This window comes from Aquila chrysaetos, chromosome 1 (genome assembly GCF_900496995.4).
Source record: "Aquila chrysaetos chrysaetos chromosome 1, bAquChr1.4, whole genome shotgun sequence".
Taxonomy (NCBI): Eukaryota; Metazoa; Chordata; class Aves; order Accipitriformes; family Accipitridae; genus Aquila; species Aquila chrysaetos.
This window is the reverse complement of record NC_044004.1, coordinates 73,242,651-73,268,261: the sequence shown is the minus strand read 5'-3', so window position 1 is coordinate 73,268,261 and position 25,611 is coordinate 73,242,651.

Below are 25,611 nucleotides of genomic sequence, written 5' to 3'. Positions count from 1 at the left end.
CACTAACTCTCCTTTAAATTGCAGGATGAAATTTGTGTATTAGAACAATTATGCCTCAGGGTGAATGTGTAAGTAGAATGATACCGAAACTCTGCTTCTTTTCAAAATATACAAGTCTATGATAGTTTGGTATTGAAAAGCTAGCGATTCACATACGTAGAAAATAGAAGCTGAGCAAAAATGTCAAGGTGCGACAGAGGGCAAACCTAAATTACTTCCAATAAGGAAAAAAAATTGTTCGTTTTCAAAAGAATAATTGCTGAGTCTCTTTCTAGGAATATATATATATATATATATAATTAAAATATCATTTATGTATTAGATATAATTGTAAGTTAGATGGAATAATTTTTTAAAAGGTGCAAGTATATAAAGAAGCCTCCCACTCTGCACATTTACCACGCACAGAAACAGCCTATAGTACGGAGAGCAGGAGTTAACGGTCAGTTTTCTTGCTGGAAGAAAATCACCATGGAGTCCCATGGGGATGTATTCATCAGTGATCTGAAAAAGAGAATGAGCAGTGAAGTGACACAGTTTGCTAAGTTATTCAGGGTAATGAAGGCAAGGGTAATGACAAAAAAGATGCAGAAGGCAGTCTCAGGGACTGGGTGGTAAAATAGCAGATCAAGATCCACGATGATCTATGTAGCGTGGTAAATGTAGGAAGAAAAATAATTGCAATTTAATGTACATAATGGTAAGTAGTGAATTAACTCTTACACTGATAATCTTGTTACTGAGTATTGTAAGAAAGAGTTTTACAAAATTCAGCTTTATTTTCCTCTGTGGTCAAAAACCCCAGATATTTTTAGAAAATAAGAGAATAAAGCAGAGACCATTGTGAGCCATTATACATACAGCTGCCACGTCACCTCGGTTTGAACACAAGGTGCAGATCCACTCTATCCTCTCCAAACAGTACAGTAAAATATGATGCTATAGGGATAGCACAGTAAAACTCGGTAAGATACAAAGAAACGTGACCAAGATAAGGAGAGGTTGGGACAGATTTTGAGCAAGTATTTGAGAAAATTCAGCCATGAAAAATGGGGCAAAGGAGGTGGGAATAAAGTATGTAAACAATGAAATGCCTGCACTCCTACGCTCATCCAGGGATATCTATAAATGACCAGTCAAAACCACACTGGTTTACAGACCACACTAAACAAGCTTGCTTTTTAGTTTATGCCAATATTGCTATACTAATGAAACGTATGTACCTGCGTACTATACTGTTGAAATTCTCTTTCTTTTCATGAGAGAAAATAACCTTTTTATTTGCACAGACGTCATCCTTAGATACACTTGCATAGTTTCTAGTGACATTCCTGGATGTCCTCCAGATTCTAGTGAGATGATAAACAACTGGGCACTGGACTGAGTAACAGAGGTATTTATATGAATCCATAAGTCGTGAGTAAATAGCTTAGCACCCCTTCAGGCCTCAAATCTTGCATCTCGGTAAGTCAATTATATATAATAGTTACATTTACTACCTCTACTGTGATCCAATTTACAAATGAACTATACCACTCTGTCACATCCATTTATTTCCTATTTAATTCCTTTCTTTATGGCATTTTCAAACCGTTCTATTCTTTTATTATAGTTTAATCTAGGACAAATTGAAGAGGAAATAAGACTAAATTACAAAAATATTTTTTTTACTTCATCTTAATTTTTAAGCATCTTTTAACTTTTTTTTTTCCCACCAGTTTACTAATAACCACCTGTTACATTTTGTGGAAAATGTGTTTTAAAACAACATAGAATGTGTGCAAGCCTTGGAAATATATGGGTTTATGACTGCTCTCAGGCTTACAGTCAGAGTACTCTTTATCTCCAGTCAAAGAAACATTTAATTATGAAGTGCCAAGGTTTATTTTCAGGACTGGTTGAAATGGTGCTGATTTAGAAATGCCCAGTATTGCTTTGATTTTCATCAAGCTTGGCTTGGGGAATCTCTGAAGGAAGTGTGGTAAAAAACTCACCTAGAAGGATATGCTTAGCTTGTTTGGGCAGTGATTGCTTTTGAAAATCTATCTTTGTGTCCATGCCAGTATTTTGTTTTGCAAAAAGGAAGGTTTTGTTTAATGTATTATGCTTATCTCTCATTCAGTTAAGAGTATATTTTTTTTTTTTTGCTTTGACAACACGTTTTGATTGCACGGGATAATTTCTAAAGGGACACCATGCTTTGTACTTACAGTGACCCTTAGGTAACGTGATGGTTTTCCTAAACCATTGTACCTGTCTATTGCAAGATGGACTGTTAGAGTTAGTATTATACTTTGTGAATGGATGGTTATGCTTCATACGGTGGTGATCTGACCAGAAATTCTGCTCTGCTCCAGCAGAAAATCAGATCTGGAGGAGTTCAGTGTTCTCTGATCTTTTCCACATATGAAAGGAGTATTTAAAAGTATAATGTCTTCCATGGTCTTATTTCATCAATTTGAGGGAAAAATAATAACAGCATTAAATGAATTCCTATGCAGAAAATTGCCTAAGGACTCAGGCCCCACATGGCTTGAATTTCAATATAAAATGAGAAATAGCTGCTTTGCACCTATCACGGCAATTTTTCCCTTCAGCCTTTCAATTCTGCCTCTGCATGTTGTGTAGCTTCAAATGTACTGATATCCTGAGCATGAAAACAAGCTCTTCTGGATATTTTGAATCCAAATTTTTATGAATACTCTTCTGAAGTTACCTATTTACACACCAGCCTTTTTCCAGCTTTGCGTTCAAGTCAGCCACTCTGAATTGAAAAGTGGGGAAAATGGTGTTTCTTCATATTAAATCTATTAATATTGCTTTTATTCAGCTACATTGCCTGCTTAAATATACATTTATTAGCATGAAACCTTACAATGAGTAAGATATTAATTGGCTGAGCAGTAGGGGGAGGGACAATTTTGTAGATTTAGCTCATAACTTACACATTTATGAAACCCCAAAAGTATCAGTGTGTAAAAACTACTGATGCTCAAGCCACTATTAATTAATAAACCCAGTTAACCAAATCTGACTATTTCTTTAAAAAATCAAGTAATTTGAATAAAGCCTGCCACCTAGATTCAGCACAGTCACCTTTAATTTGGTGTTGAATTCACTAGCAGATTCTGCAACATCTTAAAATCAGCTTGGGAATGCTAGAAACATTTTCCACTTTCAATGAAAAACTTCTAAACCAGCCACATTAGATGTTCTAGCAAGCCTGGTTTGAGCTGCAGGTCCTTAATGGTTTTGGTTTTCCTTGAATAAGTTAAAAAAAGTCCAGATAGGGAGAATTTAATCTACTTCATTCTGATAAACCACTGCATTGTGAACCTTTGCTTTATTTATCAGGATTTGCTACCCCTTTAGCTCACATTTAATTCTCCAGCTTCCTATTTAATCGTTTGTAGTTTGAATCCTACTTAGTATGAAATAATTGTGTGTTATGCCAAAAAGCGCTTTGAAGCACTCTCCCAATCACATATAATTTCCCACGTATTTTTTTAAAGCTTCTGCATATTCAAACCAGCTGTTTCCAACTCAATATGATATTTAGCAATACAAGCTTTATTAAATATTCCAATTAATTCCATGCTCGCTGCTAGAAGGATCCTGGATTTATTTTCCTTTTAAGTCTTCCTTCAGAAACAGACTTCATGCTCTTCTGCCTCTACAGATAAGACTAGGCCAAGTTGTTCAAATCCGGTAGCGAATGTTCGAGACCAAGGACATATGTAAAATACAACACAACAGTCCCCTCTCCTGTAAGCACATGAGCAGCTACAACTACTACAGCTTGGATAGATTCCAAACAGCTGCCCTTACACAGCAAAACTGACATAACAATAGACAAAAATAACCTCTGTACAGTGCCAGAACTTGAACTATGGAAGCATCGCACATGAGGTGAAATGGCACTACTGCTTTATCTTTGATTCCAAAATGGCGCGCTCTTTTAAATAAGGTACAGATTAAAATGTGACATTCAAAGCATAAGGGCCAAAGAATTTCACCAGATATGCAATTACTAAGAACTACAGACTATTACCTTCCAAGCTGGCTTGAGAAAACAAGGAGAGTCATTTCAGAATAGCAGAAAAAATATTTGTATATTCAGAGGGAACCCCTGGGCTTCCCAGGCTGATGAAAGGGAAATGAAGGTCACTGCTTATGCAAAGTGTGGCCTCTTGGAGACAATACCAGTAGTTTATTATGAGTGAAAAACATTCTGATTTGACCAGGGTTATGCGGAACAGCTCGTTTTTTTCTGGAAAAAAAGATTTTATTTATTATGCTACATATCACATGATTTAAATCATTGCAACCTTGTGCCAAGCATGTTTCTTAGGCTATATTTTCTATTGTAATACACTTATTTGTAGAAATTTCTGTAAGAAAGAAATGTCCTTGTATTTTTCATAGAAAGATCATCTTCACTGAAAAAAAGACCTTGGATGTATTAAAGATTTCCTCCCCCCACCCCCCCCAATTATAAGACTAAGGTAAACATTCCACTCCCTACTCTTTTACATCATTAATAATAATCAATTAGGGGGGGAAAATGAAGAACTTTATTTTGTAGTTCTGTAGCTCTCAGCTTACGCTTTGTGGAGTCCCAAACACCTATCGACCTCTTCGTTTTCATCAACAGACTGAGTTTGTGTATGATGTATTGGTTCATGAACTTATATAATTTGCGCTGCATTGTGGAATGACATAAGAGTGTGCTTTTTTAGGAACTCTGAAATAACACAAGCAAATGCGGACCTTTAACTGTAGAGCAAGCACTTAAACAAAGAAACTGCGCAGTCTTCAGTTGACTGAGTCAGCACTATATGAATTCTAGTTTCTTGTTTCTTACACAAGTCTTTAATTTAGGAGTTACGTGTGTAGCTCATGAAACTAAATTACACTAAGATGTGGTTAGAACTAATCTGTTCATCCCTACACACAGATTTACTAAATCTGAGGACTAAACCACGCCGAATCCGTGTCGTGTCTGTGGCAAGAAGTGGTAGCTGTAGGAACTGAATGTGAAATCACATCATTCGCTGGTGCTGCACCTGAGGCTGCCTCCTGGCTTCCCACGCGCTGCTCTGAGGTAGGCGTGAAGGCTCGCTGCCGTGAGCCACTTCAGACCATCTCCCCAGAGATTACTGTACGTCATTGCCGCTCTTACTTCTGCTCTGCGCGGCGGCAGCACCAGTGCTGTTGTAGAGCTTGTGTGCTGGAAGAATGGCCGTGGGGGTCTCCTGGTTCCCTCCCCTGGTTCCGTCCACCTTCCCAGATGACTGAAGTCCCTTACTGTTCCTGGGAGCCTGAGGACACTGCTGCTGACTCATGGTAACTGTCACCTTTGCATTGTGAACAAAGAGCCGTGGGCTTCGACGATACGACCTTTGCTTTGGGATCTCATTAAAGACTGTGTAAGCTGGGACTTAGCCCGAAACAAGATCCCCAACATATTATCGATGGGGAAAATCACCTTATTGAGTTTTTCCTGTGCTGGAATGCTTTCCATGTCGTAACTGAAACTGTGTCACAGATTCCTTTTACAAGATGTTTAACAATAACGTAAGCTTCAGCTGAGCCCTTTTATGGTAGATATAAGGTGTTATACATAATCTTCTTAGGAGCTTTGCATGCACTGCCTTATACAGGCAGAATAATAATAAAGTTACATTGACTTGCTCGCCAAGGAAAAAAAAAAGTTACTACAGCAAATTAAATATTCTCCTAAACAAGCATTTAATTAACAAAACAAGATACAGTAGTTATTGTTGGTCAATTAGAGATGTAATAATTACTCCCGATTTAGTTCACGAGAACAGGATAAGTAGGCAATTACCATAAAAAAACTAAAGTGCAAGTAAAATCAACTAAAGCATATATTATGTTGAAACAAGTAAGTGGTAACTGAAGTACACCATCAAGTCTTCTGTTCATCTTTTCAAGTACACGTTAAATTAAAAAAAAAAAAGTCAGTACAGAATGGTAGTAGAGAGCTAATATTATAACATATATGATTAATATAGATAATATTATAATACTATGTTCTTAGTATAGAATAGTACAGAGCCTCTTTCTCCCTTACTCTTCACTTTCAGTTGCCCCAGTGTCTGTAAAAACAAGAAAAACTGGGCTTCCAGATTGTGTCAGATTCTTCTCAGAGAGAAATTCACGCTCAAATGGGGATGTATTTTCTAGAGATTTTTTTTTTTTAACATTTATTAGAACTGGGGAAACAACTTACAAAAATTAACATATTCAAGAATGTCTGCCCTTATTCTGTTCATAAATTATTTCCAAACGGACTGAAATTAAGGAATTCATTCTTACTCAAAAGTACTCAAAAATAGATTGTGCAAAGATAGACTAGCTGTTCACTAGCTCTTTTTATAATACTTACCTAAATCATATTCCATTGTTCCTTTACTTTGATTAGATCACTAAAATATTTATAAATCTGTAAAAGGATAATCAAAGATTTTTCTAGTGCTGAGTTCTTGAGCTATCACTGAGATGGAGGAACTAACAAATCCGTCCATTAATGAAAAATAAATTTGATTAGCAAATATTTAATCAAATGTCATTGACAATAACCTGACCTCTCCCTTTTGCCAGGAAAGGGTGCCTCTATTAGACACAAAGTAATTTTTGTAATATTTCAAATAATTTAAAGGGAGACACTGACTCTGGACTGCACTGCAGTATATTTTTTGTCGCTCAGCTGCTGTAAAGAGATTACAAAATAAACTCCATCTGCTCCAAGGGATAGCTTTAAAGCATGTTCAGAAGTGAATAAGTACTTTACACATCTTCTAAGGCTTGGTTTTCAGGGATCAGATTAGGGGTGAAAGTGGTCATAGCCAGAGTGCTTTTACAGGCATTGGGGTCACGGTGCAGCCTACGCACAGGAGGTTTTTAGCAGCTGTCTAATTTAGATGAGGAGCACAGACTCTTCCTGAGGACTGAATTCTCCCCCTGAAGAAGGGTGCCACGGACATTTCTTTGAAGGCAATACTAGCTTAAATGTCCTTATCTCTAACCACTGCTCCCTGCCCCTCTTGCTGCTGTGCTGGTACCACTGTTTCCACAGCTTAGTAGTGAACTGGATAGGGGAACCGATTCCTTACAAAAAAAAAAAAACAAAGTCCTTTTTCCTTTTTCCTTTTTCTTTTTTTTTTTTTTTTTTTTTTTTTTTTAGCTCAGGGGGATCACTTACCACTTTTTAACTAAGTATTTCTTTATTCTCTGCTGTAATATCTAAAAATAATGGATGTATATATTAGATTCCTATTTTTAGGGCAAATCGTGTAATTCTTAGATGTAATCATATTTCCATTGTCATACACTTTAACACAGACGTGCAAAAATATTTTCTAAGTGTAGCCGAGTCTTCTTTTGAAATGAGGTTCAGATCATTTTCTTATGTAATTATTCTTAGTTTAATTGAAATGTTCAGTATAATTATGTAGATCAAATAATGACTGTGAGCCTGTGAAGTGATGGATTCTGAATTCTAACATCAGATACATCTATTGTTTTATTATTTTCCATTCATCACGTGCAACTTAAGAGGGGAGCCACTGCTTATACAGCTCTTTCAGTTCTCCAAGTACTGTAAAGATGCTCATCCCATTTGCTTTCTGAAGAAGCTGCAACTTAGACCCAATGTTCAGTTTATGCAGTTGTTATATTCCCACGGAATACAGAGCAACGCAAGTAAGTTCTTTATAATGATTATAATTTTGTTGGTATGGAAGATGATGCGTATAGACCTTGTTGTATGAGATACCGTCCTTATTTATCACCACCTTTAAATAATTATACCAAAGGGTTCAGGGGAAGTTAAGCTAGTGAACGGTCACTATTGGGTGGAACTAATTTTATTTTCCTACCAGGAAATGAAAGGCTCTTGCTTTTTCTTGATGGTGCTAGGACAAAAAAATCATTCCATGACACATTCTTTATCTGCATATAAATCACCTTGGGTAAGTATGCACAAATTCATTCTTTTCTTTCCTCCCTCTCCCTCTCCCTTTCTTCCTTTTTTTTTCCCTTAAGCATCTTCAGTCGTTAAAGTCACAGAAGTCCAAAGCACATATTCAAACATCCAACTCTTTTTGAGTGTTATTTTCAATATTTGGTTTCATCTTGGCAAGAAATGTTACAATGCCAGCCTGTTTTCCATTGTTTTTGTAACTTTATTTCTTAATTATTTCTAAGCCACAAATTTGACAAAACCAGAAATGTTAAATGGACAACTATGAATTGAGAGTTTAGGTCTATGGTCTGCTGCACTGTAGGATTGGACAGAAGTCAGGAATCCCTTCAATGATTGCTTAATGTTACAGGCAGTAAAATCTTAGCCTGGGAATTTGGAAGCTTAAGAGAATAATATGATCTCAGTATATGTTCTTTAGCATCGTTTAGAAAACGAAACCTTTTGTCTTTGTTCTGTAGAATTGGCTCTTACTTTACTCCAGCCAGTTTTCTCCATAAATTGTGTTTTGAACATGAGAACCAGAAGGTTACTGAACTTTCTAGTATCTCTGTTTCTTTACTGCATCTTTTTTGTTTTCAGAAATACTTGTGGTGCGATTTTTGTTAATTCATAACCTTAGAGATAATCTATATCTTGCCTGTAGATCCATTCAGTTTTAATTCCAAATAAACAAAAGGTATGCATCCAAACATTTGTAGAAGTGTAGTTATTTCAGTAGACTTGGAGGCAAGGCTTAAGAAATAGGGAACACTCTTTTAGCGCAGAGGTCAGTGGATCCAATAGTGGGCTACACCGGCACCGCTTAATCCCTCACAACAAAGGCATTTTCAGCACGACAGCTCTGCAGCAGAAGTATCTTTGGAGAAAGTTTGATGGCATAGTACTTTCATAATAACTCTTAAAAAAAGAAAAACCTTTCTCCGTAAAGCCAATAGGTCTACCTGGACAATCTCAATCTGCTGTTGGCAACTAAAATGGGTAGGAACAACTTTTGTGTTTCTCTGGCCTTTAACTATTGGATCAGCTGGCATCGAGCATTGCCAGAATCCAAGGTCACCTTCTCACCACGCCTTTCATCTGAGCAAACTTGGCTACGACGGGTGAGAGCCTGGACCAATATATACTGATATGAGAAATCAATCCTTAATTCAGCAATAATAGCTAATTAAACATTGGTAATTTAAATAGATAGTTATAAGGAACATTTTCCTAATTAATGTACTGGCAAGAAAACTCTCTCGTGGAATGCCAGATTTATGTATTTTGAAAGCACATTATATATATATAATTTGTTAATGTGATGCTGGAGAAACTTGACATCAGAAACTCTAGAAAAGCAGTCTGTACTTTAAAATCTTTAGCCTAATGAAAGTTGGAGCACTTAAAAAAACAGATGGAGAAAACTGAAGGGAAACCATGAAGAAAAGTACATTTAATTTCTAAGGCTCCAGCAATTTAGAAATACTGGAACACACATTGAAATCTTCATAGTCTTAAAATCATAACCAACAATCTCAATATAACTGCTTGTTGAAACCCAAATTTAAGTTGTTCAAGCTTATATTTACTAAAAAACAAAACCCAAAGAAAACCAACCCTGACATTTATATATTGCCATGGTTATAGAAAGGTTAATATGTCAGAAGAGAGATACTAAGTCTAATGATCTTCTAAGTGTTATAAAGCACAGCCATTTTGCATTTTTTGATTAAGTCAATAAGTGTATTACTATGTAAGCAATTTTCTTGACAGAAATTCAATATTTCCTTGTTTAACCTGGATTTTCCACAGTGAAGTTGTCCAAACCATAGAGCATATCTAGTGCAACGGCAGAATATAACAGTATTCAAGTATTCATCATCATCATCAATATTATTATTACTATTAGCAGTAGATTAAAACCCCCATATGGTCAATTTATGTCATTATCAATAGCTATTAAATAACTTACTTAGCAGTAAGGTTCTGCTGTGTTTTATTTTTTTAAACAGTGTCTGATCTTTACCTATGTTTTCCTGAAAAAAATGTATGGATATATTCTAATGGTTATAGCGGTCTGGTCATTCATATAAAATTGGAAGCAACATTCTTTCCAAATTCAGAGTTATGACACAAAAATAAATTCTACTTGTGTGCTCTTCCAGAGAAAGGTGGACTTTTTGGCTAATGTTGCTGTTATTCTGCGATTCCCAAGGGATTTTTCTTTAGAAGTCAGGTTTGTGGAGTGATAGTTAGCCATGACAGCTACAGAGTGTTCTTGGATAACTCAGATTTTTGTAGGAAGACCTGTCACAAGCCAGACAGGTTGAAGTATTTCACAAGCTGTCCATTTTTAGTAGAGAACTCGGGAAGTAGTAGTGATAAAATTTATAGTTGAGAAAGAGCAACCTGCTGTGTAGTCTCGTGGCATTTTAGACCTAATCGTAGAAGAAAGACATTCTTTTCAGATGTATTTTTAAGAGATCAGAAACCAATAAAATAATGAGCAGAAAATAACTTCCTTTTACACTCTAAATTACTTTTTTTTTTTTTTTTTTTTTTTTAAATTTGAGGGGGATATAAAAGGAAGAATGTGTGACTCCTTCATGCGCTTTCAAATTTTGAGCACTGCTGTAGCTCTTTCGGGAACCACGCTGAAAGAAACTGCGCTGAGATAGAGACACAGGATTTTTTTTTTCAGAAGGGACTTCTGGAGATGTCTGATCTGGTACCTGACTCCAAGCAGCTTCAACCGTGAAGTCAGATTCTACTCCAGAGTTGAATGAGGCTGGTCAGGGCCTGGGCCAGTCAAAATCTTGGATGCATATTCCAGTCTCTCTAGACAAGCCAATGGCTTTCTACCTCATCAGCAACCAGAGTCCACAAGTGCATGGGGATACTGCATCTCAGGTGCAAGACTCTTATTGAGCTTCATGAGTTTTTTCCAGCTTATCAAGTTCCCTTTGAATGGCAGCTTTACCCTGCAGCTTTTCAGCCTTTCTCCTGATTTAAATAATTCTGTATTTCACCTTGCATTTAAAATCTTCGTAGAATATTTTGTGAGGAAGGTTATCGTAACAGGCCTTCAGGAAATAAGGAAAGTGTAGCACAGAGATGTAGCACGACATGTCCAAGGTGACTGAACTTTGGCAATTGTACTGCACAGTCAAAATAGAAACAAACCCCAGATTTTTATATGCCTTTTCTTGTCACAGAATGTACTAAAAATGAGTATACAGTGTCTGAACTTAGGCCTCTTAGGCAAAAACGCCATTCAAGTACCATTACAGAACAGTCAATGACAAATTGTGATGGTGAGGTAAAAGGAATGCAGAACACAGATCTAGCATGGAAATCTGGGGAGGAACATCATGACCGAGTCACTTAGAAACTGTGTATTTACTAGCTTTTTATATATTTATTGTATTAGTGGCTTGTTAATATTTATCACGTGTGTGTCAATATCAGTACAGACTCCGCTAATAAGAACTTTCATATAATAGAAAATGTTTTAAAATGTAGTTACTTTTTTCTTGTAGATGCCCGAGTTTAAGAGTGCCTGCACTGCAGCAACTTCAAAAGAGCTAATTTTCACTGGGTGAGTAGCAGGTTTTTTTCTGTATATCAGACCTTTTGACATTTCCCCTTAGGCTGAGCAAAGCAAACAGAATTTTTTTACTAAAAATCTAACTTTGTATTTAGTCAAGTACATATATTTATCAACATAGTTCTATTTCTACATAGACCTATGGGAAAGTCTGTTCTTCTTAGATGATTTTTAAAACAACTGAAAAGCCTATTTAGATCCTCTTCTGTACAGGAATATTGGAAAGTTTACTGGTAATCCAGTTAAAAGCCGATTAACAAACAGTAATTAACAAGCAACAGTAATAACAGGCTAATAATAAGCTAGTTACATTCATGATGAAAAAATGAGAAGTGAAATCCTGCCGATTTGATTACTGGATATTGAGTAACTTTAGATAATATCCTCCAGTGATAAGTTTGAAAGAAATGCATTGAACATTGAAACCTAAAATTTAAGGTGAAAACCACAGCAATCAAAATTGTCATTAAGCATAACTTTTATGGAACCCGAAGTACTCTTTTATTCTCTGTAGGCTTGTATATAAATAAATTCTGCAAATCTGTGCTGATAAGAGAAGGAACTGTACTATGTTCCATAGTTAAAGTGCTTATGCAAATACATGTTGCAATATTACATCTGGGAGACATGATACTGCTGCAGTACTTCTAATATATCATACTAATGCACATAGTCATACACACAACATATTCAGGATAACAGTGTCATTAAAACATAAAAATGCTGCTAGCTGTAAATGATGCATTAATATGCTCTTCAAACACAAGAATACATAGATTCATGGACATTAAAGATAGAAGGGAGCATTAGATAATTTAGTTTGAACTCTTCTGTACCAGAGGTGTTACATTTCACCTACTCCCAGGTATTCTGCCCAAAGAAACAGAGAATCTCTATTTTCATTTGTCTCATAGTTAATCATCTTCACTGCTTACAAATGTATATATACATGAGTATATCCTTACAGTCTCCAAAAACCCAGTCTGAAGTCATTAGGTTAAAATTATCTCAGCTGGTCCACCTGTATGAGGCAATCATACTTTTGTTTGTATGGTACTCAGGTGATTGATATACCTTTCTCCAGGAGATAAAAAGAACCTTTCAGAATTCAGTATTCTCTTGTCTTTCACATATAATTCTACAATCAGGTTTTGCCCTATTCTTTTTGTGAAAAGACAAGAGACTGAGACCTTTTTTTCTCACTATAAAAATTTTGTCCAGTATTTGTGACTTCTCATTTTCATAATTTTTCAGTTTTTCTTTTTTAATGTGGACATGAGATCAGGATAAAATATCTGAGCATCGGTATCTTCAGTGCTACCTAAAAGGATTAACACCACCTAACTGCTCCTGTCCATTATTTCTGAGTTTAGAAGACTGTAAGATAGCTTTATTTTAATTTTGTTTTTCCATACCTAAGTTTGTTTATCCAATATAACCCCCACAACAGATTTCTGCCCTTGGAAACCTTAGCTCAGTCCCCTGTGCTATAGACAGGACTCCAATTCCTTTTCATTAGATGAAAAACATTGCATTTTCTTCTCTTAAAACTCATTTTGCTGGAATGAGCCCAGAGTATCAAGGGTGAAGGGATTTTTAAGGAAGACACAAATGCTTTCTGCTAATACTCCAAACCCAGACAGCAGCAAAATAGAAGCTGTGCAGTTGCAAGTAGCAGGACGGTGTGCTCAATAAGCTAATGAACACTGCTGAGAGTTCAAACACGCTTGTTAGGCTGACTGCATCTGCATGCCTTTTGAATCAGAGCTAGCACACGTCTGGCTGCCTCAGAGCAGAGCCAAAACCAACAGAAGTCAAATAAATATAACTATTGTAATCCAGATCATTCCAGATGAATGCGAGGCCTGATTATAATTATTTACCACTCAACCAATCCTTGAATCAGCCATAAATTTTATCAGCAGTGATTTTGTGCTTACTTGCAAATCATTGCTCAAAATATCAAGAAGGATTTATCCTAGAGTCCTGTAGTGGAGTCCTGTATCACTCCACTACAAACAGGGCCATATGTTTAAAGTGTTTGACTCAAATTACTTAAGAAATACACACCTATAGATGTATACAGGTTGGAAGCATTCTCTAATAGCAAGAGATGCTCCTAGATGACTACTTATAATTCACCTAATGATAAATTTAGACAAATCACATCTAGTAACCATACACGAACCTTACAAAAAACGTGTCACAGTTTTTATCATTAAAAGGCTGTGAAAACAGCTTGCCACACACAGGAGTCACAAAGGACAAAGAGACAAACTCATACTACAGAGTTGAAATTCCTGTCCTGAAAGTAAGGAAGTCTGCATACCTGGTTATTTAAAACTAGTAACCTGGATTCTGGTATCCTTGTGGAAGTCTGAAATGGAAAACATGAGTGACTTTATATTCTTTAGGGTTGCTCTAATTTATAGTCTTGAGCAACGATTGGATCCTTAGAAGATTGCCAGAACACCATGTACTCGGGTCACTCCTCCCCTCTACCCCTGGACACTCTTTTCTTTGAGATAATTGAAATACTTGTTTACCACTCAGGTCTTCAATTATGCGGTCAGAATCCCCAGCTGGCCACTTAATCCAGTTTTGGGTTTGTTTTTACCAGTAGTACAGCATAAAAGTACCTTTTATGCAGCTGGGTCTTGACTATACTTTTCAGAAAATCAATTAAGTATTATTTGCTAATTTCATTACTGCTGTCTAACTGATGACTTTGCAATCTTGTTCTTTGTAGTATATTCAGAATGTGCACCAAAATCAAATCTTTGTCTGCATAAAAAAAGCACTGGTCCAAAATGCAGATGGAACAGTAACACAAAATAATGGCTGTTTTGTTTATTTTTGGCTCTAGACATTTCTGGCTTTAAATATCTGCTTAAGAACTGTATTTTGTCTTCAGATGTAGCACCAATAGAGAAGTATGGAGTGGTTTTCCCAGGGTAGCTCTTCCAACTTAAGTATTCTTGCACAGGTTTACATTTTCAATGGCAGTGCCTAGAGGACATGGAGGGATAAGAATATCATTAGCTCAGTAATTCAGATCACATTAGAGTGACCCGGCCATCCTAATTTTAAAGGTTATTTTAATTTTATGTAAATTTGTAAGTGCCATTCACCAAAAAATCTGCATAATATGCCTTGCATTTTAGTTTTACTTGTCACCCATTTTTGTACATGAACATGAGCTAACTTATTTTTTTTGTGTCTTCTGGTACACCAATGTCTTCTCAAGTGAGACTTGAAGAACTTAATTAAAACTGAAGAGGCTTTTCTCCCCCCTTACGAAACGCAAACTTGTAACTTTCCATTCTTATTTCTTTTTTGTTCACCAAACAATTTTCAAAATTATGTGCAGCTAGAACAGAAAAAGCTGACTGTTTCATATCTGTGAAAAGAATAATCTGAACCAAGGAAAATATTCAAATGCTTAGGCTAGACTCTGACCCCAATGCTCATATTAGTGAAGGGTTATTCACCTTATTAAAATTAATCCCATGTTCATGTCACTACCTGCCCCAGAAGACATTTATTTATTTTAATATTTATTATATTTCATATTCTGTACTTTTAATTAAATTTTATCTTTAATAAATCCCCTTTTGCTTTGTTTCACTGCCTTCTGTGATTCACTAGAGAAGCTGCATGATAGGGACTCTAATTTCCTGATTGGTTAAGCCTACTTCCAGAAAAAAATCTCTAAAACTCAATGACCGTGTTTTATATGCTACCAGAAAGTCAAAAAGAAAAGAATCAATGTAAGAAAATGCTCCCTCCTCAACACCAGTGGATGATATCCTCTGCTCTCTGTACTTTCAAGTTACTTTTTACTTTTTAAGGTTGGTACTGGCTCTGGCTGAAAGAAATATCAGAGCACATTCTTTGAAAATCACCTACTGGTCCTTTCCCTGTTTGGTAAAATAAAGACTTTGCATGGGAAGACATGCAAATACGCAAAAAAGCATATGCTTTTTTGTTTTAATCAGAGGACATGAATTTAAGGAGGCATGAATTTTCACAGATATTGGTACATGGTAACATGTATGAAATTCATGACATCCAGCCTCAGCTATGTAAGAACTAGACATCTACTCTTAGTGGGTCTCCTAGGCCCTCTAATCAATGCATAGAGGTAATAAAGGGTAATAAATTAAGGCTGGAAGCCTCTATAAGATAATGGGGACAATCACCCTTTGTAAAACTCTGTCTACCTTCAGTAATGCTAAATATCCAAAATATTTTCCAGAATGGTAAAAATCTATACATTTCTGAAGAACAGACTGACAATTAAACGAAGATCATTACTTTCTGTCATTAAAATAGTAAAATCAACTAATACCAGAACATCTTTTCGAAAACCTTAGCATCCAGGTGAGGAGATGCACCTCAGATACTAACACCGGTACATTTACCTTTCTATCCATACAGTAGAATTATTTCAGTTAGTTTTGAAGTATTTGAATAATCTGGATTTTAATTGTTCCTGGATTTTAAATGTCCTGAAGCCCATAGCGACTTAGGGTGGACCGTATCTCATTTATTTTCACATCACACTCTAAATTTGTTAAAGCTTCCTGTCCTTTCACACCTTTGTTCTGACCAGGAACATGGTGATAATGAAGTCCTCACAACAGCAGCATCATGTTAATCCTTTATCTGTTGCTGTTGATTCTGGACTTTAGCATTTTGTAGTTCTTTTTAGTTTAACTCTCACAATGACTTTGTTCATTGTTCTCGTTTTATGTTCAGCAAGGCTCATCAGGAGATGAAAAAAAGCTTGAAGCATAAGAAACATCACAGAGACTGACAATTAATATCTCATTAATAAAGAAAACAACAACAAAATGAACAAATAAACAAGGAAAACAGGCTAAGTGGAAAGGTGTTAATTGAGGAAGATCTGAAAGGCTTCAAAGATCTAAACATAAAGAATTAAGAAAAGTGCGTTTTTCATGTGAATTCATCTGCTTGGAGGTTTGAGGAATTGGTCCTGCACAGCTGTGATGTTGTGAAGCAACATGAAGAATACAGGCATAAGCAAAATCGACAGAATTGGGAAAGAGAGTAGATGGACAGTCAGGATTCTGGGTTAGTGCAGATGGAACAGACACTCAGTCGAAAACTTTTCATTTTCAGGTGTCATTGGAAAAAAAATATTTCAGTCATTTCTACTAGCTGAACACCAAGCCAGTGACCCTGTGAAGAAAAAAATAATCAACATTCAAGATTCCTGCTTTCCGTGAAGGGCTTGGGGTGAGGGATGTGCAGCACATCTCAGGTCCTTGGAAACCCAGTCTCCCATATTGGTCACTAAAAATGTTATGTTCTCTTGACCTAGCTGTGTTAAATGCCAAAATGGATGAACAAAATTTGAAGACTCATTTAGTTTTTGGTGGTTTTTTTTGAGAATCACTAGGAGAGTTGGGAAAATTGGAAAAAAGGGAGAAGGGAAAAAAAAAAAAAAAAGGAGAGACAATCCTTCACATATAAGTCACATCTATCTAAAATTCAGTTAGGACAACCAGTGATAAAAATGAATTCCTGTGTGGTAACTTTCAAGAAACAAACTGATATGTCCAATGGAGATTACAGGCAAAAAATAGTCAGAGACCTCTGACCACTACATTATTGGCCCTTGTTGAGTATTCTAATTAATTAAAATAATTCATTTTGTTAAGGAACTTGTTTCGCACTTGCATAGGTCTAGCTACAATTAAATCATAAAACATATAAACAAAATATGAAGGTAATTTTGATGCATTATGTGTAAGAGAAATTTTAGTTTCACTCTTCTGTATGATTCCCATTATTAGCATAATCATCTAGTATTGTGTGTTATTTTTTCTCTTTCTTATTTTCACTAAGACAAAAAAAAGCTGTACAGATCTTGGGATATTAGTATTTTTAAAGCTTTTTAAAATATTGAAGTTTTTTATAAGATGGAAAAGACTAGCTGAAATTGGCACAGAAAGAAAAAAAAATAAAAAGCATGATTATTTTTAGAGCTGGCCTCTTGGGCTGGGTATGGGCATTTCAGCTGAATGGAGAAAATCTTGCAGTTCCAGTGTCATACTTTCTCTCTTTGCATATTTTAATTTCTAACACTGTGAAGTTAAACTGTTTTATCAAAACTAAATTGCCTGAACTAAAAAAATAAAACCAAAACAACAGCAAAACCTATACCTTATTCATTAACCACAGTGAATAAGGTGTACAGTATTTTTTCCCCAAGACCAATTTATTCTGTGAACCATGCTTGCAAGCTATCAAAAGCTGTAAATTAGTGGTCACCTCAGGCATTAGAAATAAGAGCTCCTTTACAGGAGCTCCCATTGAGTCAGTCTTTTTCATCTTTGCTAATTAACACTTTTTTACCATTGCCTTATAATAAATAATTGAAACTATCATGTAGGACATGATTCAGAAAAGAGAGAGCAAAAACTTTAAACTAGATCATTTTCAAAGAAATCTTTCTCTGATTGGCTTCTTCAGTAAAACCCTGAATAATTAGAAAATAAACTGTTTTCTGGCTTTAAAAAAGTCTTTGAAACTCTCTACTACCTGAACAACTTTAATTTATGTGCCTATAGAACATCTTACGGGTGCTGAAAACCAAATATTTCATTCCCTGAAAAATCCAAGTAAGCCATAAAATACTTCACAGTAGCACAAGGATCACAGCAGTGTACTCTGTAAGATGTAACTATGCTGCAGTATCACAAGATCTTCTAAAATGAGGAAGCAACTTTTAGTATGAAAAGGAGAGAGTTAATCTTAAAGTTTTTGGATCGTGTGTCTTTGATCCTGTCTGTACAAGCAGAACACCCAGCCAACCACACAAGCAAGACTTTGCCCGTATTTCTCAGTAGCTTTTAAAGCATCCCAACTTGGTGCTAATTGTGAGCTGGTATTAGCTCTTGAGTACCACCAAAGGCAGTAGTTATTTGCATATTTTGAGCTACTGGAGGTAACGTGATCACAAAAGAACCGTTTTATGGTCCCGGCTCTCACCTGCACTTTTGTGTGTTTCAAGCAATTCTGTAATAATTAGATACACCTGCATAGCCCTCATTCGCAAGGAAGAAATGTCTGCCGTACCGTGATTGTCAATATGAAGACTGGTTTGATTAAGCTGTGTTAAGCAAACGTTGAGTGTGCCTTTTTCATGATTGCTCCACAGAGCTTCACTGCAAGGAAATGCTGTATGAATAAATACAATTACGGAAAAGGAAAACCTAAAGGCAATTTGATAACCCTCTGCAGAATTTAGCAGGGTGTCTAAAAATGAAATGTTGACATTTCTGTGGTTACTTTACATATAAAAAAGGTACCTTTCATAAAAAGCAAAGCACTTACTTAACATTCCTCAAAGGTGGATCTAGTATTCTTCATTAGCTAAGTTTCAATTGCCTTTGTCAAGCTTGTCTTCCCGGCAAAGGTCTCTGTCAACTGTGAAATCCACTTAAGGTAATTAGTATTCTGTTAGATTTAACAGAGTCTGTGAATTAGAACTGTAACAAAAGAGAACGTCTACTTGTTTCTTCATCATCAAACAAGTGGAGCTTCCAGCTCCTGTGGTGGCTGAATCTGACTCTTTTTCATGTCATACAGGCCACGCTTAGAGTAAGGATTAATACCCTGCTCAAAAATTTGATTTTCCATTTTACCAGAAAAGATGACATTTCAAAATGTTTCTATTCTGATTCATAACAAGAGTAAATCTCCTCCTCTCCACAATCAGGAAACAGTTTCCTCCAAATCAGTGTAGCATTTTATTTTAAAATTTTCTACAGATGTTCAAATTTTAAGAATTTTGACATTTTCTTTGAGTTCTATTTGTAAACTATAGTCATATTGTTATTTTTATATTTGATTGTGTCACAGAAGCAGTGGCTATGTACAAATGTACAACTGCTACCTCTGAAACTCTGACATGAGAGAACATTTGAAGCATTCTAATGCATACTTTATTTTTAACATCTGTCACTGAATGTTTGCCACTTGTTGACTGGAATATTTTCTCTTTTCTAAGCCAAAGAGAGTTTTTTTGATCCAAAAAAAGCATGCTGGAATAAAACGGAAAGCTTTGCTAGCATCAAGCCTGCACAGACTTAGAAACAAAAGGTCTCAAGTAATTATAAGCAGATATAAAATCTGGACAAGAATATAGAAACTGGGAAAAGACTGGGTTATTCATTGTAAGGTCAAAGAAGAGACAAGGAGGAAGATAGTGGATCAATTGGCTGAAAATCTTACTGTCTGTATACTAGTGCCAGAAATATGGTGAATAAACAAGAGTAACAAGGAAATCTTACAGTTTATGAAAACATATGTTTTAGTCTAAGTTTATGATTTTGCCATGATTTGATAGGGCAAGCCTTCTGACTGGAATATATTAATATTAAAACCCAACATATTATCATTAAAAACTGACATACTATGAAATGAAAAAGTGTTTCCCTGTACTAACATTACATGTGCACCCTTTGAACTGCAGACTATAAAACGAGATGGTTCTGTTAGTAATCTTAGCCACAAAGAATGGCTCCTTTTTATTCCTTAGCAGCCCAAGGGAGTGTCCCCATCAGGTTTCTCCTAGTTTGTACTTAGACGTGCAGGCTCTTAACATTACCCATGCTAGCTAAATTCAAACTAGAATGGATGTCTGTACTGTCATTGCACCTTCAGTACGTTGTGTAGACATACTCTGAGATCAAAGTGTTTTCTGTTTGTCTTATAGTGACACAGTTTGACACTTTGAAGTATGAAACTTCTTCATCACAACACAAATAAGAGACATTTTTGACGCAGAAAATCTGTTTCAGTCACTAGGAAGGGTTTGTCTACACCAAGATGCTAGTGAGAAATTGGGAAGTGTGTGAATGGAGAAATAGTAGCTGTTGCAGACCAACTCTCGGTTTGGGCAGTCTTAGTAGGTGCTTACGGCCTTTCTGCAATTTAGCTAAAACCTTTTAGGAAGTGTTTTTAATAACAAAGAGTAACAGCCACACCAGGGCCTAGAAAACATTAATGACCCAGGTCAGTTCAGAAAATGGGATTTAAGTAGAAATTTTTTCTTTTGCCATGAATTAAACTGACAAAACCAAGAAAACATGATAGAGTTCTGTACTTTTAAGTGTGAGTCTGAAATTCTGATTTTTTGAGTTTTTCTTAAAATTTCACATATGATTTAGTACTCCAAGAAAAAAAAAATATTATCAAAATAGCAGCCAGTGCTCCTCCAGGCAGAGCTTCCACGTTCCCAGTTGTCCTATGCATGTCCTTTGTATCACTAAGTCACGCTCTCTCAGGGTAATGCTCAAGGAAGGAATTATTTTGGTCCATCTCATTTATGTGTTCACGCAGTTGCCCTGTGGCACACTTACTACTGATAGAATTCTTCAAACAGCTTCATATCTCTGCTGACATACACATATAGCTTGCCTTACTATCTTATTTATGTATATGGTTTAGATTTAAATATACCTATACTTTTTCCTAAGTGCCTGCTATCGTTATGAATTGTCCAGGGGGCTTTTCAGAGCTGTGCTAATGCATACACATGCAGTGGGAGAGAAAGAAAGAGGGAGTCCAGCTTGCCATCTTATTTATGTATTTATTTTCTTTTAAACATACCTATATTTTTTCCTAAGTGCCTGGAACAATATATGCAATAAACAATATTAATCAATAACCATGCTCAAATCATTCGGTTCCTTCAGTTCAGTGCTGTGAAACAAATGTGAGAAACTAAATAGACCTTGTAGAGTGCCCTGTAGTTCAATAAATCCAAGGCCTGTCTGATCAGGGAGACAAGGTAATTTTAGCAATTGACATCTCATCTGCAGTACTCTCCCTCTGTTTCCCTTCAGCTTCAACTGTAGAATTATTAACCTTTTTTTTTCTGCTTTCAATTTATTTTAACAGTTATGACATGAAATAGGAGGAGAAATAGTTAAAAAGTAAATGGAAAAGACTCAAACTGTTTCAAGACTGATAGAGTACCACAAATAGCTTAATTTTTACTCAGGAAAAGAATCGTGGACAAAGAGGAGAAGAAAGAAGAAACTCTTAGTGGTAATCTCAAGAAAATACTGAAATCTAGAAGAAAACTGAGAGAGAAGAGAGTTAGAGGAAAAAAGAAGAAAGTGCCAGGCCTAAGTAAGTACAGCTGCATGTCTGAAGCATTAGTTGTATCTCTAGGTGTGTTTTCAGTTCTTCTATATGCTTTGCACAGTTAATACTGTATTCAGTATTACTCCATAGTAACTCTTATTCCCATAAATCTGGGAAATAATATGCAAGAAGTTTCTTATCAAAAGCTGAGAAGAAAAAAATTTTGTTTTTCAAAACCATGATCATACACAGCACTAGTTATTATAAAAACAAATTATGCTCAGAGTTTTCACCTTTGTATGTTATAAACTTTTCAGCTGCTGAAGTTTCAGACTATTAAATGGAAAAATGCGAATGTCAAGAGATTCTTGTCATAGGAAAATGATGAAATTTGCACAGCTATTGTGTATTTAGCATATAAGTGCACTAATAGAACAGGCCTGATGCAATGGAGAAAATTTATCAAATCTATACAAGAACTGTAAAAAGTGACAGCTAACAAGTGTTTATCAAGTTTAATTTTTATTACTCAATTCTTTTTTGATAGTAAATCTATGGTATCTTTAAAGAGTTTGAAGTTGAAATTACATGGACCCTCATAGCCCTTGAAACATAGTTCCTTTGACAGTGGTCTTTGAGTAACAGAAAGAGAAGACGACCTCTTCCTCTCCCTCCAAATATGTATCTATGCCAGCAGTATCTCTGAATTTAGGTGAGAAAGAGAACAGGCACATGTCTTTCTGTTGTACTTACGAATTTATTTTCATTTTAAACATACCTATGTTTTTCCCTGTGTGTCAACTATGGATATTAATTGTTCAGATTGGTTTTAAGTCTGTGCTAATAACTCTGTATTTTCTTCACATGCTTGTACTGCAGTAATGCTCAGGAGACTCAGTCATGGACGAGGTCTCTTTGGGCTGTGAAGGGTGTACAAACTCAGAACAAATTATTGGTGATCCAAATAATCTGATTTTGTCGACACTTTCTGCTGTCCTTTAATATGAATATCTTTAAAAACTGCGTTTCATTATTAGGTTTAGAGTTAGAATAATCCTTTTCTTTGCTGTGGCCTGATGATTGATTTAGCCTATCTAGACTCCGCAATTTCAAAGTATATATATATATTATTATATTCTTTTTTAAACTGCAGGACATTTGTTTGCAGAGGTTTTATTGGTAACTGAGTAATTGTACCAGAAACAATATGTTGCATTGACAAATCTATCTCCAATTTGTATGCACGCAGCTTGATATTCTTCTACAAGGTTCATATTTTAAGCACTGCAGTCTAGATGTGCAGGTTGATATTAGTCAAACGAAATGAAAAACTGAGAACCAAAATGCCTGCTTGTCCTCAGGGATGCCACGACAATTTAGTAAGATGATCTCATATTATAACAATGTTTTCTGTTGTTATGACAGTTGTCATATTTTAATTCTTTATGAGCTTTCATTTGGGCATTATCATCAGAATTCTTTGTACTAGCTAATTTGCTTTTGAGGTAAACCTCCCTTATTTCCCAGTTCTTTTGAGTATATGCCAGCCTGGTCCCCTGTGAATCGGAGCATCCTGAGAACCAATCCATCTTCTAAGAGACTGTCTGTGTTCCCGAGGCATCGGTTTGGCAGCAGCTGATGATGGAGACACCGCAGCCATCCCTGCTTGTCCCTGGCTGTGGCAGCGGTGCTGCAGAGAATAAAGCAACTCTGCGCTACTTATGGATTGGGAGGAAAGTCATCTGAGAGCTATTTTAGTTGGGTTACAGCTGTTCTATACTTCCAGAATGGCACTAAGCGTCTATAAAACAACATTTGGGACATGGGGTGGGGTGATTGTGACTGTCCTTTTGTATCCTATTCTAAGGTGTTAAGTAATGCTTCTGTTAATATTTGTCACCAACCTGACTAGCTTCAGACTGAAAATCAGGAGATAAAATGATACAACTATCGTTCCTAATCCCTGAGTCACTTCTGCTCTCAACTCTTGAAAATACTATGGGTTGGTATGTTGGGCCTTTGGCAAGAGGTTCTTCGGATTTCTATTGCATTTCTTCATTTAATTTGGAAAAAAAATTTAACGCATCACTGAAGAGTCCATTGTCTTTATTCTTAAGATTCTTAAGATAGTGTAGATGATACTGTCCTGTACAGCTGCATTGTGGATCTCCCTCCTCTAAAATAAATCCAAATAAACAAATAGAGCAGCAAAGCCCAATCTCACTCTGAGATCATGCAGAGTGACTAATCCACTCTTGCTAGACAGCAGAAGCCTCTGTAGACTGCGAAAAGGTGTCATTAGCTGATTTTCATTCCAGGACCAAAACCAAATAAAGCCAGAGCTCTAAAAAACCAAAAATGTATTAAACTGACAAAAACGTCTCCAGTGGGAAATGGAAGACAACTAGAAACAATGATAATAACATTTTCATGTGCTTTCATTACATGAGCAATTTGGGGATGTGCTGAGCAATTCAGAAATATTTCAAATTGCTGGGTATATGCCATAATTGCTGGTTTACAAATATGTCAGATCCTTTACCATGCAGGCTCCTTTTATCCATTGCAAACAATTCTAGAGCGGATTTTTTCCATTTAAACTGTTAGAAGAAAATAGTGCAATCCAGAACTAGTATTAATTTAATTTTCATGGCTGCACTGATGAGGATTACTGAAGCACAACATCATCCTGGCATTTATCAATATGTAATCTTAATTTCCATAGTGATCTCAATTAGTCTCACTGTATACTAACTCAGTATAACACAGAATATATATACTTACAAAACTAAGTATAAAGCTGAGTAGCCTGGGACAACAGTTAAAATGGATGCTTGCAAAGATGCTAGAATTAAATAGCAATTACCTTTCTTCTAGATTATCTGGTTTAACATTAATATAAACAATTGATTTTGAACATTTATTGGTGTTTATATATTGTAGCAGCAGTCACCCAATCTAGGGTTTAGCATAATAATAATTCTCTTTAATTGCCTATTAAAATTAGAACAATTTTGATATAATTGTGGCTTTCTGACTTTGGGATGGTAAATGTTATATTTAAGAAGTCACAGAATTGCCCCCCCCCCCAGAAGAGTAGTTACTTAGAGACTACAATATCTCTTCTTTATCTGATTTTAGGGGTTCAGTAGAGAGGGAGAGAGGCAACGGAAAACTTTTGCAATGAACTGCCACTTCAGGCCTGGAGGAAATGCCACCGTTGATGAGAAGGTGTTTGACAAGCAATGTGCATTGCGCAGTTCTCACTGACTGTTCACAACCCCACCAAAGATCAAGACCGGTGACGTGTTGTTTAGCAGATACCCTGCCTGGAACAAGTTATCCTCATGTGTTCCCTGATACGTTTTTCCAGATTCTTATCTCCATCAAAAACAAATGCTATTCCAACGTGGTGAAAACTCCAGCGGACTATCTGCCATCTCTGAACAGCATTGGTGTGCCATGCAGGCATTGGGCAGTTGCTTTGGGATGCATCTACACAAAATTAATGTCCTGAGCCATCTCTACTTAGAGTATGTTGGTTAACGTTGTGCGATAGCCTCAGAGCTTGAGAAGCACCTCCTTTTGGGTGAAACAAAACTGGAAGATGCACGCTCCAAGAGTTTGCCTTCTGCACTTCAGCCATCAAAGAACACTCAGTCCACAGGGTGAGTATGAAGTAGTCCCCGCAAAGCACAGACAGGGTCAATAGTGAATTCTTGGCACCAACTGTTTTGCTTTACTTGTGTGCTTCTACTGTACTATAAAATTTGCCCTGGTAGCCATTGCTTTTGGCTAGTGGAATGGTACCAGCACCAAGATTAGGCGAGCAGGTGGTCTTAGGATTTCTTGTATTGCTGTGTAACAATTTGGGAATTCCCTAATT